The sequence below is a fragment of the Xyrauchen texanus genome, chromosome 32 (genome assembly GCF_025860055.1).
Source record: "Xyrauchen texanus isolate HMW12.3.18 chromosome 32, RBS_HiC_50CHRs, whole genome shotgun sequence".
Taxonomy (NCBI): Eukaryota; Metazoa; Chordata; class Actinopteri; order Cypriniformes; family Catostomidae; genus Xyrauchen; species Xyrauchen texanus.
In genome coordinates this window covers 27,703,945-27,722,207 of record NC_068307.1, presented here as the reverse complement: position 1 = coordinate 27,722,207, position 18,263 = coordinate 27,703,945, and the positions used below count along the sequence as shown (strand labels likewise).

The 18,263-nt window shown below is 39.7% G+C and overlaps 1 pseudogene; it reads right to left on the bottom strand.

Moving 5' to 3' along the window:
* The window catches only part of LOC127625982 (synapsin-2-like), an 87,151-nt pseudogene that overhangs the window by 8,185 nt on the left and 60,703 nt on the right, over positions 1–18,263 (bottom strand).

The following is an 18,263-nucleotide window of genomic DNA, read 5'->3' as shown; positions in this document are numbered from 1 at the left end:
GTCTTTCATGGCTCCACCCCTCAAGCCTCTCACGGCTTCACCTCTCGAGTCTCTCAGGCCTCCTCCCCCTCTCAAGCCTCTCAGGGCTTCCCCTCTCGAGTCTTTCAGGGCTCCTCCTCCCCTCGAGCCTCTCAGGGCTCCTCCTCCCCTCGAGCCTCTCAGGGCTCCGCCCCTCGAGTCTTTCATGGCTCCACCCCTCAAGCCTCTCATGGCTTCGTCTCTCGAGTCTCTCAGGGCTCCTCCTCCTCTCGAGCCTCTCAGGGCTCCGCCCCCAAGCCTCTCGAGCCTTCCAGGACTCTGCCACTAGAGCCTCCTACGGCTCCGCCTCTCGGGCCTCCTACGGCTCCCCCTCCAGAGCCTCCCACGGCTCCACCTCCCGAGACTCTCACGGCTCTGCTCCCAAAGACTCCAGAGCTTTCTATGGCTCCGCCTCTCGAGCCTCCTACGGCTCCGCCTCTCGGGCCTCCTACGGCTCTACCCCCCGAGACTACAGAGCCTGCCAGGTCGTCGCCTCGGGGACCTCCCACGGCGCCACCTCCCTTGGCTCCACCTCCAGAGCCTTCCAGGCCTACCTCACTAGAGCCTCCCACGGCGCCACCGTCATGGGCTCCACCTCCTGAGCCTTCCAGGCCTTCGCCCCTAAAGCCTCCTTCGGCTCCACCTCCAGAGCCTTCCAGGCCTCCACCTCCAGAGCCTTCCAGACCTACCCCCCTAAAGCCTCCCTTGGCTCCACCTCCAGAGCCTTCCAGGCCTTCGCCCCTAAAGCCTCCTTCGGCTCCACCTCCAGAGCCTTCCAGAACCCCACCTCCAGAGCCGCCTACAGTGCCGCCTCTGGCCGGCACCGCCTTTCACGGCTCAGCCCAGACTTCCTGACCCCCTTCCTGTCCTGTGGCCTCTTCCCTGGCCTCCGGACCCTATTCCTGTCCGGTGGTCACCTTCCAGACCCCGGACCCAGTCCCTGTCCTCCAGTCGCCTTCCAGACCCCCTGACCCAGTCTCTGCCCTTTGGATGCCCCCTAGATCTCCCGACCACCCGCCTGTCTGCTATGTTCCCCCTGACCTTGCCTTGAAACTGCCCATTGACCCCATGGACTGTCTCATTTCCCTCTGTGCCCCTTGGACTGCCCTCAATTTTGTTTGTGTGTTTTGTGGGTTGTCTGTTCAGGGTTTTTTGTTTGTTGGGATCGTCCAGCACCACTTCCCAGAGGTCGCGCTCCTCGCAACAGAGCGCGGCCGTCAGGAGCCGTCCGTTTTAGAGGGGGGAGTACTGTCACGAATCCCGCTCCCTCGCTCCGCCCCCTCGAGCTTCCATGCTCGTTTTGCTCCCTCGAGCTCGCACGCTCGTTTTGCTCCCTCGAGCTCGCACGCTCGTTTTGCTCCCTCGAGCTCCCACGCTCGTTCCGCCCCCTCGAGCTCGCACGCTCCTTCCGCCCCCTCGAGCTCGCACGCTCGTTTTGCTCCCTCGAGCTTCCACGCTCGTTTTGCTCCTAAGAGCTCTCATGCTCGTTAGCAGGTCTCCCTCCTCGGGCTCGCATGCCCGCTCTCCTATCGCCAGAACATTATGTACACCTGCACTCGTCTCAATCTCCACATTAGTTTCACCTGTACTCGTCTCATCACCTTTCATTGTTTACACCTGCACTTTCCCCTATATATATCACTGCCCTTCGTCTCACGCCCGTTGGTTATTGTATTTAGTTTCCCGTGCCTTTGCCCCCCCGCTAGTCTCGTCTAGTTTTGAACTCCTCTTGTCCTCCTCTTAGCTTGCCAGCTCCCCTTGTTCCCCTGTCTTTTGCTCCCCACTAGTCCCGTCTTGTTATTCTTATTCTTATTACCCCAGCTTTGACCCCCTACACTCTCGTTGACCACTCTCTCATTGGATTTGCCCCCTTGTTTATATCTTTGATTCCCCGGCTTTTGACCCTACGCTACCCTGACCATTCTCCCTCTGGATTTTCCGTGCTGTACTTTTGTTTGCCTGCAAATAAACGCAGTTTTGACATACATTGTGACTGTCTCATCTTGTGTGTGTGTGTGCGGGTTACACCGTCCAATGAGTTCTGAAGCATTTGGCTGAATATGAGCAGATAATATTGCCCGAAACACTTCAGAATTCATCCTGCTGCTTTTGTCAGCAGTCACATCATCAATAAATACAAGAGAAACAGTTCCATTGGCAAGTGCATTGGCTGCACTCTATTAATCTATAATCTCACACTGGACTGTCAACATATTCTCCTCATGTTTTGATGACTTTACTATTATTCTAAAATGTGAAAAAAAAAAAAAAAACACAATTATAATAAAGAATAAGTGTTTCAAAAGTTTTGATGGTAGTGTTTATAAATTAGATTTTATTAGATTATTCCTCCACAAGAAGTTTAATTTTGTTCAGAACGATATAGCCCAAATATATATCTTTAAAATCTAGCTTGCTATTTTGAAATGTTTGTTAAACTTGATTATAAAATCAACTGGCTTATGTTTGAAATGCAATGGCCACTCAGTTTAAAATGTCTGGTCTTCCTGTTTTTCAGGCTCATCAATGGTTTACATCTTGTGGTGAACCCTCTGTATTCACTCTGGTGAAGTCTTCTCTTGATTGTTGACTTTGACACACATACACCTACCTCCTGGAAAGTGTTCTTGATCTGGCCAACTGTTGTGAAGGGTGTTTTCTTCACCAGGGAAATAATTCTTCGGTCATCCACCACAGTTGTTTTCCGTAGTCTTCCGGGACTTTTGGTGTTGCTGAGCTCACCGGTGCGTTCTTTCTTTTTAAGAATGTTCCAAACAGTTGATTTGGCCACACCTAATGTTTTTGCTATCTCTCTGATGGGTTTGTTTTGATTTTTCAGCCTAATGATGGCTTGCTTCACTGATAGTGACAGCTCTTTGGATCTCATATTGAGAGTTGACAGCAACAGATTCCAAATGCAAATAGCACACTTGAAATGAACTATGGACCTTTTATCTGCTCCTTGTAAATGGGATAATGAGGGAATAACACACACCTGGCCATGGAACAGCTGAGCAGCCAATTGTCCCATTACTTTTGGTCCCTTAAAAAGTGGGAGGCACATATACAAACTGTTGTAATTCCTACACCGTTCACTTGATTTGGATGTAAATACCCTCAAATTAAAGCAGAAAGTCTGCAGTTAAAGCACATCTTGTTCGACTCATTTCAAATCCATTGTGGTGGTGTATAGAGCCAAAAAGATTAGAATTGTGTCGATATCCCAATATTTATGGACCTGACTGTATGCTTATTTAGCTCAATGTCTTTGCATAAAAGCAGTTAAATGGCTAAAAAGCAGAACCTATAAAATAGTTCTCAGGAATAATACTACATAATTGCATTGCATTATTGTAGCACAGATAATGGCTAAGAGAAAAACCTAAAATAATCTTTTAACGGTCAATATTATAGTAAGAGATTCACAAAAAAAGTGTTCTTGCTTATCTTAGCTTAACTTATTTAGTTTGCAATATATTTGGGTCAGTTTCACGAAAATATGTCCAGGTCACACTTTACCCTAAAATTAAAATCAAAAGAAATTGATGACAAAGAAGAAGAAACTACATTGAGACCTTAAGATTTTGTTGCAGTGTAATATAATGTAATTGCCATGAAAATAATTCAAATGTTAAATGTCTTAATAGCCCTAAAACTAGGCTTAATTTTCATAAAAAAAATAAAAAAATGTTGTAGTGTGTATATATATATATATATATATATATATATATATATATATATATATATATATATATATATATACTACTGGTCAAAAGTATTGAAACACTTGACTGAAATGTTTCTCATGATCTTAAAAATCTTTTAATCGGGAGGTGTTTGTTTATAAGTGCCCGACATAGATGGGAACTCCTTCAATACTGTTTATAAAGCATCCCAGGGTGATACCTCAAGAAGTTGTCAAGAGTACATGTCTGCAAATTCTAGGCAAAGGGTGACTACTTTGAAGATGCTAAAATATAACACACGTTTGATTTATTATGGATTTTAACATAATGCCCATAGTTCCATTTATGTTATTCTATTGTTTTGATGACTTTACTATTATTCTAAAATCTGAAAAAAAAAAAAACCACAATTATAATAAAGAATAAGTGTTTCAAAACTTTTGGTGGTAGTGTTTATAAATGAGATTTTATTAGATTATTCCTCCACAAGAAGTTTAATTTTGTTCAGAACGATATAGCCCAAATATATATCTTTAAAATCTAGCTTGCTATTTTGAAATGTTTGTTAAACTTGATTATAAAATCGACTGGCTTATGTTTGAAATGCAATGGCCACTCAGTTTAAAATGTCTTTGGTCAGACTCATCAGCCAGATATTGAATGGTTATCTGTTTAGTTCAACAGGTTAAAAGTAAATCTTCTTGGAATCCTTTGGGAAACTCCTTAAGAAATCTTTAAATAATTGCAGCAGTACAAAATTCCAACATATGAACACTCAATCTGCCATTAAGTCTTTAGAAATCATGCTGGAAAACTAGAAAAACTCATCCTTTTTAAAAGTAACTGGACACGAAATTTGTGTATTCAGAATGTACATGGACTTATAATGGCAATCTTGCTTCTACATCATTCATGCACAAACACTACATAAAAAACACCATCAACAACATCATCACCACCACACAAAGTACACATTAGAAAGTAAGGAAATATCTGTCTACTACACGATTACAGACTTCTACTAGACTAACTACTTGACGATATAACGTCACAGACTGAAACTAAAAGGTTATTTAACCCACAAAATAAACATTGTCATAATTTACACACACATATGTTGTATCAAACCCATATGACTTAGGCAGCCTCAGTCATAATTCACTTTTTTTTGCACTTTTCTTATTCAAGTGAATGGTGACTGTGGCTTTCATTCTGCCTGCAGTAACATCTCCTGTTGTGTTCCACAGAAGAACAATATGGGTGTCAGTAAATGGTAACAGAACTGTCATTTTTTGGGTTAACTAACCCTTTGAGTTAAAGTAGTACAAAAAGATCAACAATCTTTTATAGAACATATTAACCACTCCATAGCACTTGACTTTGCATAGGCACAAATAGAACTGTTCTTTAGCTGATAATGACAACCCTGAAAACCACACGACTAACAAGAAAACTAAGGCAGCCATCAAAAGCAAACAATGACAGAAATGGGGACAGTACAAGTACACACTGCATAAGTGTGAACAACACAGTCGAGACAGATTCTAAAGACCACATGTTCTAATCTACTGCATCTTTCTCTAAATTAACCAGCACCAAGTGAACTAAGATTTCTCGTTATTATGGGTTGAACAGATTAACTGGATTTGTGGCAGCTGAAATAATTTTTCCTGTTTTGGTCCAACTGCTACTCCATTACAGTCAAGAATGTACTGTAAACAACCTTGTGGAGGGGGCTGTTGGCCAGGGGTCTTGTTGAGGTCTGGGAGGCTTTCCTTTATGGCAGTGCTCTGTAGATATACATAAACAAACTCAATTGTTTATCAGTTTTACAGGGCATTCAAGTCTCAATTTTGGTTGCATGTAGTGTGCAGCAGTTCTGTTGACTCCACACCAGGGGGCACTTAGTTCACACAAAAAACTTGTGAACCAGTGTACAAGAAGTAAAATCATAGTGAGCAACTCACTTTACTATTTTTATGAAAGCGATTGTGCATGAAATTGACCAGGAGAAAATTGAAGACCCTAAAATGTAATTACTAGAAAAGATATTCAAGAACTCCTTTTAAACAGTCCTGAGCGTGTTATACATGATAAAACAAGACACAATTTGGGCTATTTTCTGTAAGTTTAGGGTATTTCAACATAGTTTGGTTTTGAAGTCATGTTTCTCTTGAACCTAAAAACCATATGCTTAAATGCTTGTAATGACTTTTGGGCAATGATTGAGGTAATTTCTTTAAAAATCTCAGAAACAAGATGTTTACCATGTTTTTGTCACTACATAATTCCCATATTTCCACTTGAGTGATATTATAGTTTTGATGGCTTTACTGTTATTCTAAAAGGTGGAAAATTGCAATAATAAAGTAGTAGTAGTTGTGTTCAAACTGTTGATTGGTAGTGTATGTCAGCTGCATTAGATTTGAGAATAGATATTGTGCTTGAGTATGAATGTACAACCACACCTTTTTAGCATGATAGTCCTTTTACCTCTATGTTTGATGAGTGTACCTGTGCAGCTTGTAGAGTGGTTGGAGGTCTTTGTGGGGGACGAGCTGTGGTGCGGCTTTCTTCTTGGTTCATCTTGGCCAGGACAATTGCAGATATCAGCTGCTCCACCTGATGTTCCCCAATGAGCTGCATTGAAGAGCCCACCACCTGCAGCCAAACACATAACATCATTAATATCATGCGCAGAAGAGCAACATGGATATTTAAAGTCAGCATTCCATTACCAAAATCTCTCTCAGAACACAGTTGTGTCTTGCACAAACTCCTTGTTCTTTGGAGAGAGAATTGTTAGATATATTATATAAGCTATAAACTAATTTACATACTGTATTTTTCAACACATCAAATGCTGGTATCATATAGACCCTTTCTACAGCATAGCAGGAAGACAAGTAAATAATCTCATTCCATTCTCTCCATTTGACCACAAATCGCAGGCTCAAACTTTCAACCATGTTTATCAAACAAACCAAATTTATTGTACGAAAAATTTATGAAACTAATATTTTTCTTGGCCAAAAGTTTGGAATAATGTACAGATATTGCTCTTATGGAAAGAAATTGGTACTTTTATTCACCAAAGTGTCAATCAACTGATCACAATGTATAGTCAGGACATTAATAACTTGAAAAATTACTATTTGAATATTTCTTAAACTACTTCAAAGAGTTCTCATAAAAAAAATCCTTCATGTGCAGCAATGACAGCTTTTCAGATCCTTTGCATTCTAGCTGTTAGTTTGTCCAGATACTAAGGTGACATTTCACCCCACACTTCCTGTAGAACTTGGCATAGGTGTTTACCTTACAGTCTAGCTGATCCCACAAAAGCTCAATGGGCTTAAGATCCATATCACTCTTTTCCACTTATCTGTTGTCCAATGTCTGTTTCTTTGCCCACTCTAACCTTTTTTGTTTTTCTGTTTCAAAAGTTCTTTACAATTCTTCCAAAAAGGACTGCACCCCTGAGTCTTCTTTTTACTGTTGTACATGAAACTAGTGTTGAGCGGGTATAATTCAATGAAGCCATCAGCTGAGGCCATGTGAGGCATCTATTTCTCAAACTAGAAACTCTGAAGTACTTATCCTCTTGTTTAATTGTACATCTGGGCTTTCCACATCTCTTTCTGTCCTTGTTAGAGCAAGTCCTTTGTCTTGGAAGACTGTAGTGTACACTTTTGTATTAAATCTTCAGTTTTTTGGCAATTTCAAGCATTTTATAGCCTTCATTCCTCAAAACAATTATTGACTGATGAGTTTCTAGAGAAAGCTGTTTCTATTTGGCAAATTATTATAAAAAAGGCTTTTAATTAATTTTCTCCCCTTTTCTCTAAGGTGTTGGAATGATGGCTGCTGGAAATGGGGCCTCTCTATATTTGATCAAAAAGGACTTCAAATAGTGATGGTGCTGTTTTTTTACATTAGTAATGACCTGACCATACTTTGTGATCAGTTGAATGCCACTTTAGTGAATTAAAGTACCAATTTCATTCCAAAACTGCAAAATCTGTACATAATTCAAAATGTTTGGCCACCAGTGTGTATGTTTGTGTGTATATGTGTGTGTGTATACTACTGGTCAAAAGTTTTGAAAATGATTCTCACAATCTTAGAAATCTTTTGATCTGAAGGCGTATGCTTAAATGTTTGAAATTAGTTTTATAGACAAAAATATAATTGTGCCACCACATACATTTTTTCATTATAAAACTAAAATGTAATAATAATATTAAAAAAGATTTTGAAATTGATAAATTGGACCAAATAATAAAGCAGCCAATAAGTGCCCGACATAGATGGGAACTCCTATGTTAGTTGAGAAAATGTCCAGAGTACATGTCTGCAAATTCTAGGCAAAGGGTGACTACTTTGAAGATGCTAAACAGGATTTTGTTTAGTCACAACATAATTCCCATAGTTCCATTTATGTTATTCCATAGGTTTGACGACTTTACTATTATTCTAAAATGTGAAGAAAAAAAAAATATAATAAAGAATGAGTAAGTGTTTCAAAACTTTTGACCGGTATACACACACACACACACACACACACACTGGTTTGTTCCAGTCCTCGAATCTGATTGGACAAGAGACATTCCATGAGTGCTGATAGTCTCACACCATCACACCAGCGGAGGAGATTGTAGTTTCTATAGAGCAGGGGTGCCCAATACGTCGATCGCGATCTACCAGTCGATCGCAAAGGCAATGCTGGTAGATCGCACAAAATTTAAATGTGCTTTCTTTACATTTTTATAAAAATAAATATAATGTCTTTCCTTCTTTTAGTTTCTGTATGACTTGAACTTGACGAGTAAATTTTGACCAGGCGAGATTTTTGTTTATTCAGTTGCCATGACAACTAGGTTCGCGCCCTCCAAGGGCTTCTGAGAACAGAGTAAGAAATTGCAAAGCTAGCAGTGTTTGAGACTAGCTACCAGCAGCTACTGCCCTGATTATGCAAAACTGTCTGATTCCATTCAGTACAATTCATCAGTAAATGCCCTGTCTATTGTAATCTATTGTGCTGTAGGTGTTTTTGGTTTAGTGTTAAAACTGGATGATAACAACATTGAAAATTATATATTTTTTTTTTATTAACTTGAAGATGAATTCCATGTAGGGATACATGCAGTAGTCCCAACAAGCATTTTTTATTTATTTTTTTTAAATGAAACAGTTTTTTTTAGTTGATAGATCTTATTGAGCTAGTCATTTAAAAGTAGATCATCAAGCAAAAAAGTGTGGGCACCCCTGCTATAAAGAATGACTCTTGCTTGCCGACAACCATGAAATAGGGAGGAATACCCCCACTTGGATGACTATTTTTCCACTGAGAAATAACCAAAATTACATTATCTTCTGAAAGCCGACTAATAGACTACAGCATCATCAAAAGGTGATCGTACACGCTCCATCTCTCCCTCCCTCTCTCTGTCTCTCTCTCTCTCTCACACACACACACACACACACACACACACACACACACACACACACACACACACACACACACATGTTGGTCTACCTATCATTATGAGGACTTTCCATAGACATAATGACTTTTATACTGTATAAACTATAGATTCTATCCTCTAAACCTAACACAACCCCTAAACCTAACCCTCACAGAAAAACTTCTGCAGTTTTACATTTTCAATAAAACATTGTTTAGTATGATTTTTAAGCGATTTGAATTATGGGGACACTACAAATGTCCTCATAAATCACATTTATAGCATAATAACCTTGTAATTACCAGTTTGTAACTTACAAAATTGTCCTCGTAAATCACAAAAACACGCGCACACACACACACACACACACACACACACACACACACACACACACACACACACACACACACACACACACACACACACACACACACACACACACACACACACACACACACACACATACCCTTGTTTCTCCAATAACTTGTTAGAAAAAGCCCAACTGTGATACTAGTAGTTCTGAAGTTATGTTTTTGGAGGCTTAGAGGCATCATTTGGTTTGAACCAGCAATGTCAGATTCTGATCCATCACGTAAGAAAGTAGTTCCTTGGATAAATGCTTTTTTTGTGACCGTACTCAGTTTTTCCTACATTTTTTAAATATACTTGTTCATTGAACTGTTGTATATAAGCAGTATCACACTTGCAATCATGCAGTATGGCCCTAAATCAGCACTGCTGTGATTCGGCCGCAGGTAGGGCCATATCACACTTTTGCTCGTGTGATATTGCTTAAATATACACTGTTGGCCAAAATTTTGGAATAATTTAGCTGTTTTGGAAGGAAATTGGTACTTTAATTCACCAAAGTGGCATTCAACTAATCACAAAGTATAGTCAGGACATTACTGATATAAAAAAACAGCACCATCACCATTTAAAAAAAAGTCATTTTTGATCAAATCTAGACAGGCCCCATTTCCAGCAGCCATCACTCCAACCCCTTACCCTTGAGTAATCATGCTAAATTGCTAATTTGGTACTACAAAATCACTTGCCATTATGCCAAACACAGTTGAAAGCTTTTTGGTTAGTTAAATGAAGCTTAACATTGTCTTTGTGTTTGTGTTCGAGTTGCCAAAGTATGCAATAGGCAAAAAAAGAAACAGCGTTCTCTAGAAACTCATCAGTCAATCGTTGTCTTGAGGAATGAAGGCTATACAATGCTTGAAATTGCCAAAAAACTGAAGATTTCATACAAAGGTGTACATTACAGTCTTCAAAAACAAGGGACAACTGGCTCTAACAAGGATATGAAGAAATCTGGAAGGCCAGATGTACAACTAAACAAGAGGATAAGTACATCAGAGTTTCTAGTTTGAGAAAGCTGACAGCTACATTGAATTCTACCCGCTCAACACCAGTTTCATGTACAACAGTAAAGAGAAGATTCAGGGGTGCAGGACTTATTGGAAGAGTTGCAAAGAAAAATCCACTTTTGAACTGAAAAACAAAAAGAAAAGTTTCAAGTGGGCAAAGAAACAGACATTGAACAAATGTTAATTGGAAAAGACTGCTATGAATCTTAGCCAACAAGACAGCCACATCTATGGCATGTGCTACAGGAAGCGTGGGGGTGAAATGTCAACCAAGTATCTGGACAAACTGACTGCCAGGGATATGCAAAGCTGTCATTGCTGCTCAAGGAGGATTTTTTATTAGAAATTGTAATGAATATAGCGTTTCTCTGACACTACACTCAAAGCACTTTACACAGTGAACTCTCCACAACCACCACCAGTGTGCAGTATCCACCTGGACAACAGCAGCCATAGTGCACCAGTACACTCACAACACACCAGCTATTGGTGGAGAGGAGAGAGTGGAGTAATAACTATAGAGCCAATTAATGGATGGGAATTATTAGGAAGCCATGATTGATGAGGGCCAATGAGGCAAATTCAGGATTTTTAATGACCAAGAACTAAGAGTCAGGACCTTAGTTTAATATCTCATCCAAAGGACAGTGACTTTTTACAGTATAGTGTCCCCATCACTATACTGGGGCATTAGGACCCACACAACCCGCAGGAATTTACCATCAATTTGCTGTAGTAACACTAACTGTACTTTATTAACTAGTTCGTTTTATGGTAACTATACCATAGTTTCTAATTATGGAAGCGAGGAGCCATGAATGGTTTTACCTTTGGTTACCATGGACTTATTACAAATATCATTGTTAAAACTATGGATATTATGGAAGGACTATATAATATCATAATAATAATAATAAATAATAATACCAAAAATATTTTTTGCTCTATGGTAAATTTACATAATTATTAACAAGCTATCAGATTTCCAACTGTATAAAATGTGTTCTCTTGTAATGCTCCCTGATTGTAGGAAAATGTAAGTTGTTTTGTTTGCCTTGTAAGATGACTGTAGTTTAATCGGTAGGAGCCTGATGAAAGGAATCCGCAAAAACTCAACTACAAAAACTCACTGTCAGAATATTTCAATTGAGCCATATAAAAAATGAGTGTTAATTTTTTCCACAGATGTTACTGTTGTTACCGTCAGATTCATAGAAGAAATGTGGTCAGAATATAATCTTCAATGATGGAGGAGATCACTAAAACGCTTGAAGTCACATCGTAAAAAATCGACAGTTGAACTTACAGTCATGTTTAAAAGTGAAAGTAAGAGCATTTCACATGCACAATGTGACGAGAACTTACAGGATTGGGACTAAACAGCTGTGTGGCCATGAGAAAGTCACTTTGTTAGTGAGGCTAATTGGGAAAAAATTACTTCAATTTGCTAGTTAGCATAAAGAATGAACTGTGGGGCAATGGAAAAGGGTCATGTGGTCTGATGAGTCCAGATTTACCCTATTCCAAAGTGATGGGCACATCAAGAGTACGACGGGAAGTGCATGAAGCGATGCACCCGTCATGCATAGTGCCCACTGTACAAGCCTCTGGAGTCAGTGTTATGATCTGGGGTTGCTTCAATTGCTCAGGTCTAGGCTCAGCAACGTTATGAGGAAAATAAAATGAAGCTAACTACCTGAATTTACTGAATGACCAGGTTATCCCATCAAAGGATTGTTTCTTACCTGATGGCACAAGCTTATTCCAGGACAATAATGCCAAGATTCTTTGGGCTCAGATTTAGAAAGATTAGTTCCAGAAACCTGAGGAATCCTTTTCACACATTAATTGGCCACAGCAGAGTCCTTAATCCCATTGAAAGTCTTTGTAATGTGCTGGAGAAGACTTTATGAAGTGGTTAGACTCTCCCGTCATCAATACATGATATTAGGCAAAAATGAATGCAACTCTGGATGGAAATAAATTTTGTGACGTTGCATAAGGTTGTTGAAAAAATGCCACGACGAATGCTTGCTGTAATCAACGCTAAATGCAGTCCAATTAAATATTTTTATTTGGCTAGGCAGTTTAAGTTCCACTTCTTTCAATAACTGAAAGCTGAGGCTGCAGTGGGCACAGGCTCACCCAAACTGGACAGTTAAGGACTGAAAAACAATAGCCTGGCCTGATTAATCTTGATTTATGCTGAGGTACACAGATGTTAGGCACAATGCAGCCTTAGCTTTCTATTCTTGGTTTACAGAAGTGTAGCAATGAACACTAGCCAGCCAGCAGTGCTGGATGGATTACTTGTGAAAAATGTCATCAGGTACTGATTACAGATACGAAAAATGCAATCAGTATCATAATCTCATAGATTACATTTGGGGGGTAATCTGTTTACTTCTGGATTACTTTTAACCAAATTATTTTTTTTTGATGCATTTGAGTGTGTTAATAATTTTTTACATAAAAGTACAAAGAGGAAGAAAATGTATTCCATTCTTCATTACTAACAAAAAAGCCTCACAAAAAGAGCTACTTATGACATTTTGAAAAAGTGCATTAAACATTACATGAATGACAATCAATCCATCGTCTATTCCAAAAACAAGGTGCAAGATTGTTTTTACTTACCCTAGTTAAATGAATGAAAAAAAAAATAAAAAATACACATAGGTTTGGTGATGAAAGATGCTGTTTTTAATGTTTAGTATCAATTGTGCTTTGCTACTTTGATCTGTGTAAATTACATTCTAGCCAGGCAAAATAAATGAGCAGGTTAGAAAGTGGACTTTCAGTTGTGAAATGAATTAATGGATGAATGAGTAAAGAAGTGTAGAAGTGTTGATTGTTCTATGCTGCTTTATTAAAAAATCTTATTTTAGACCATCTATAACTTTTTTATTATAATTCAGAATGTTCATGTCATGTCTTTATTTTGAGAAGTTAAGTTCCTGTTTCCTAGACATGTGATGTCTTGTTTTCCCTCCATGTTAATTTGTCTTGTTTTCATTGGTTTATTGTTTAATTATCTTATTTAGAGTTCTGTTTTTTCATTGGTTTATGTTCCCCCATGTCATGTATTTAAGCCCTCATGTTTGCCATTGTCCTTTGTCGAGTATTGTTGATGTGATGTCGTTTCATGGTTGTTTATGTTTGATTGGTTTTCAAGTTTAGTCAAGTTTATGTGTATGTTTTGTTTCACATTTGAATTTATGGTTATTGGATTTCACTCATCTTGTAAATAAACTGCACTTGTGTTCACTTCATCATCGTCTTCGTCTGCTCCTGAGTCCTGCCTGCCAGAAACGTTACAGAATACTCGACCACCATAATGAACCCAGCAGAACAGCTCCTATGCCTATGTCAGGGGAATTGTCCCCTGGAGAATTATGTATAGGACTTTTACGATCAGGCCTGCCAGGTGGATTTTAATGAGGTTGCCCACAAGGACTGTTTCCATTTTGGACTGAAAGAGCCAATCTCCTCTTTGATGCCCGGCAGTCGCAGTTCCCTCAGCTTGGTTCAGTATATCGGCCTTGGCCCTTGGATTACTGGTTCTACGCTCACCGTGGGGGTGGTGGACAACGATCATGGCGTTCCACGTCATGGCCGCCACCGAGCCAGCATTCCAGCGCCCATGTCTGCCACAATCAACATTGCCAGCCTCATCTGTCCCAGAGCCTGCACCTCCAACTTTGTCCTCGAGGAGGAGGAGGAGTAGGAGAAGGGATTTCGTCTCTGAGTCTAAACCCATGATCACAACCACAGAGGACGTTCCCAAGACTGTGTCCATAGCCACAGAGATGGCTCCCAAGACTCTGTTCACACCCACAACCATAGAAGTCATTCCAGAGTTTCTTTCTACGTCAGAGTCGGCTCCAGGCCATGTCAGAGCCAAGTCGGAGTCGGCTCCAGGCCATGTCAGAGCCACGTCAGAGTTGGCTCCAGGCCATGTCACAGCCATGCCTCAGCCCCATGGTCCAGGCCCACCTCTGCTCCACGGTCCAGGCCAGCCCCTACTCCAACTTGGTCCTCGGCCACATCGGCTCTGCCCCTCGAGACTCTCATGGCTCCACCTTGATCCAATGCTCCACACCCTGTCATGCCAGACCATGCCTCAAGACCCCCTTCCCCTAGCTCCCTACAGAACTCTGGACTTATGTCATGTTTTATGTGTTTTTGTTCATGAGTTGGGGTGTCGGGAGCCACCCCTTAGAAGGGGGATATGTCATGTTTATTCTGTCATGTTTTATGTGTTTTTGTTCATGAGTTGGGGTGTCGGGAGCCACCCCTTAGAAGGGGGATATGTCATGTTTATTCTGTTAGTTCCTGTTTTCCATGTCTTTTATTTTGAAAAGTTAAGTTCCTGTTTCCTTGTCATGTGATGTCCTGTTTTCCCTCCATGTTCATGTGTCTTGTTTTCATTGGCTTATTGTTTAATTATCTTGTTTAGAGCTCTGTTTGTTCATTGGTTTATGCTCCCCCTTGTCATGTATTTAAGCCCTCATGTTGCCATTGTCCTTTTGTCGAGTATTGTTGATGTAATGTCATTTCATGGTTATTTCAAGTCAAAGTCAAGTCGTTTATGTTTGTTTTGTTTTCAAGTTTGTTTTGTTTCACGTTTGGATTTATGGTAATTGGATTTCACTCATCTTGTAAATAAACTAAACTTTGGTTCACTTCATCTTCGTGCTTTACATCTTTGGTCAAATATATTTGCTATAATTATTCACCCCCAAAAGAGTATCTGTGTGTTGCCACCATCCTGTGTTTGGCGGCAGAACATCTCAGATAACAGGTGAGCTATGGTTGGAGAATTTTTGAATGAGAAGAGCAATGTTCATGCACCTCTGCAGCCTTCTCCGGCCATCCCTCACACACTGCAATTCAAGGTAAATGTTTATCTTGCATGATAAAACAGATGGAAGTGTATTATGGCTTTGAATTTATATATATATATCCAATATATATATATATATAATGTGTGTGTTTTCTTTTATTTTAATGCTGTAAAAATGTGCATTACATTTCTCTGCATAATTAATATTACTCTGCACAATTAATCTTCTTCAGGTTTCGCAGATCACTACATGTGGAGTAGAGAGTTGCAATTTGTCTCTGGAGAGTGGTAACAAACTTAGAATTCCAATCAATCGGTCATCTTTTTGGAGTTGGAAGATCAACACAGGGTTGACACCTCAACAATCACACTTCAATCACAGGCTTAAGCTTGCATGACCATTGAGAGGGCCTTTGGTCATTTGAAGGCAAGATGGAGATGCCTCTTGAAAAGATGGGATGCTCCTATAAACCTCATCAGCCCCATAATATCTGCATGCTGCATTTTGCATAATTTTTGTGAAATCAATCATGAGGATGTAATACAATTTGATGAAGAATATGATGGTGCTTGCCACGAGGAGAATGAAGACAAGGAAGACCATCAACTTTACAGAGACAATCAGGGTGGGCATGATACTAGGGATGCGCTCTGTACATATATGTCAAGACTGTAGGTTTTACACTAAATATGTACAGCCAAAGGTAAAAAAAAGACAAAATTAATGACTCATACAAATTACAAACAAGTTTCCAGTATTGTTTTATTCTGCTCAAAAGGGTTGCTTTTGACAATTTGTTATAATCCTCTTTAACTTCGAAACAACCTAACTACTGAATGAAATGTTTACTATTTAAAGTTTTATTAACTTTAGGGGCGGCTGTGCCTCAGGTGGTAGAGCAGGTCGGCCACTAATTGCAGGGTTGGCAGTTCGATTCCAGCCCACACGACTTCACATGCCAAAGTGTCCTTCGCCTTGCATGGCAGCTCTGCTGTCATTGGTGTGTGTGTGTGAATGGGTGAATGAGATGCAGTGTAAAGCGCTAAGGTTAAAAATGCGATATATAAGTTCAGACCATTTACCATCAAGGTAACTCACTAGATAGAACAAAAAATATTCATCTTTGCAACGTTTGTTTTCTGTACAAAAAATTAAAGAGCAAACTGACATTTGTTGTTTCTTCTATACAGTCGAACATACTGGATATTCTGACATTTTGAATGAGTAGCTTAGAAAGACACAAAAATATAAACTGAAAGATTAGGATTTGTATGTTCTTCAAATTAATTTAAAAGTGCTCTATTTCAACAACTTCCCTGAAAGTCACAGAAACTCTCTAACATGTGACCATCAAACCTTAACTAAATCCAGAATAGAGTACTTTAAACTTAAGCTTCATCTTAGTAGAAGGGCATAAATATAAAAAAAGTGTAGAAAGAGTAGATTTGGCCTCATGTAGCACAGATGACAAAGAGGGCATTGCATTAACATCAGCCCTTGGCTGTTCACCCTCTGTTTGTGACTGCGGATGGTGCTGGTGTTGGTCGCATCATTTCACATAGGGGCTGCTGGTGTGCTGATGGTGCAGTGGGCAATGTATGACATGCAAGTGAAATGGATTGCTGAGGCTACAGGTCAACTTGTGTCACGGTGTGTTGAGGGACTGACACTCAAGGGGTAGGCATCACTTGGGCTCCCGGATGTGAGTATAGATAGGACAGTGGTGGGCCAGTTGGTTTATCTTGGCACACTGCATTTATCAAAGTGCCCATTACCTGAAAAAAACAGTGTTGGTAGCCTTCTGCTGAGCTTGTAAAGCTTGAAACCTATGTTCTTTGGCTTCCTGGTTTGCTTTCATCCATTTTTCAAAGGCTGCACTCTCCTGTTGTTGAAGATTACGTTCAAATTCTTGAAACTCCTTCAGTAGTTTGCTCTGATGATGTATGAAGGTCTGGATGTCAAGACTCTCACACTTCTTTTCCTCTTACATGCCTGACCCCTTGGGGTGTCCTGTTATTGCACGCTTTCTCCACTCATTTGGTTGTCTGGCATCTGTTAATCTACACTGTCCTCAGTAGATTCCAGCCCCCCTTAGAAGAGAAATTACAACAAAAAAAGTCATACTTTTGTATTTTTATGCAAAGACATGTATATCCAAATTATGTTATAATCACATTCAGTCTATTAATACATATTTCTAGATAAACAAACCTCACTCACAATTTCAAATAAATAAAAATAAAAAACACTTTGACCTGAAGGAATTTTGCCTTGCACGTTTAAAAAAAAATTTTGAGACACAGGCAACACATCAGTAAAAACATATATAAAATATATTTTTGACCTGGGGAAGTGTACCGTTACTCAACCTCTGCGCACCTGCCACCTAATATTAGTAACCAAATTCTCGTAATAATGGGCTGATACCGATTGCCAAACCATATTGATAAAATCATATTGTTTGATTAGCTAACAATCGGCAACTGGTTTGAATGCTCACCTGAGTCTTCATTGTCAGCATTAGATGATTTCTGCATGTCGTTCAATTCCAAGATTTTGTCCATTTCTGCTGTAGTGGTTTCGGTGGACTCTTCAGATGATTCGATGACATTTACAGGGATGGAAGTCGGATGTGTGCCAATAATTTTATCCATATCTTCATACCATACAAATGTATCCTTTTCTTCACCAGAGCTGCCACTTTGACGCAGAGCATCACGCACTTTTATGTACTGTTGACAGAACTTCTTCATTTTTATGCAACACTGTTCCACACTCCTTTTGAAACCACTTTCCCTTAACATATCACTGAAAATGTTGAACACTTGAGCATTTTTGTGCGTTTTTTTTTTAGTATACTGGAAA